Source organism: Mandrillus leucophaeus, unplaced genomic scaffold (genome assembly GCF_000951045.1).
Source record: "Mandrillus leucophaeus isolate KB7577 unplaced genomic scaffold, Mleu.le_1.0 Scaffold2, whole genome shotgun sequence".
In the NCBI taxonomy this organism is placed as follows: domain Eukaryota; kingdom Metazoa; phylum Chordata; class Mammalia; order Primates; family Cercopithecidae; genus Mandrillus; species Mandrillus leucophaeus.
Window position 1 is genome coordinate 13,498,338 of NW_012102031.1, and position 468 is coordinate 13,498,805.

Below are 468 nucleotides of genomic sequence, written 5' to 3' on the forward strand. Positions count from 1 at the left end.
CAGTGGCCGGATCTCAGCTCACTGCAAGCTCGGCCTCCCAGGTTTACGCCATTCTCCTGCCTCAGCCTCCCGAGTAGCTGGGACTACAGGCGCCCGCCACCTCGCCTGGCTAGTTTTTCGTATTTTTTAGCAGAGACGGGGTTTCACCGAGTTAGCCAGGATGGTCTCGATTTCCTGACCTCGTGATTCGCCCATCTCGGCCTCCCAAAGTGGTGGGATTACAGGCTTGAGCCACTGTACCCGGCCCAAATATCCTTTCATATAGTGTACACTTATTCTTGGCAAGAATGCTTTACTGTCTAACTAAGAGTTTTAACTGGTTTATCTTATTTAAAAATTTAAAAGTAAGTAAATAAAAATAAAAAGCCATTCCTTGCAACTTTGTATATTATGCTAAAAGAAAGTCTTTCTCATTCCTGAAGCTGAACTACTGCCTGAGCCATGTGGGAGGGAACCTTCCAGAGTCGT

General features: G+C 46.6%; 1 protein-coding gene across 1 annotated transcript in view; it reads left to right on the plus strand.

Annotated features, from left to right (window-relative positions):
- LOC105539047 (putative SEC14-like protein 6) overlaps positions 1-468 on the plus strand; it is a 14,655-nt gene that overhangs the window by 7,908 nt on the left and 6,279 nt on the right. The window lies entirely within an intron of this gene.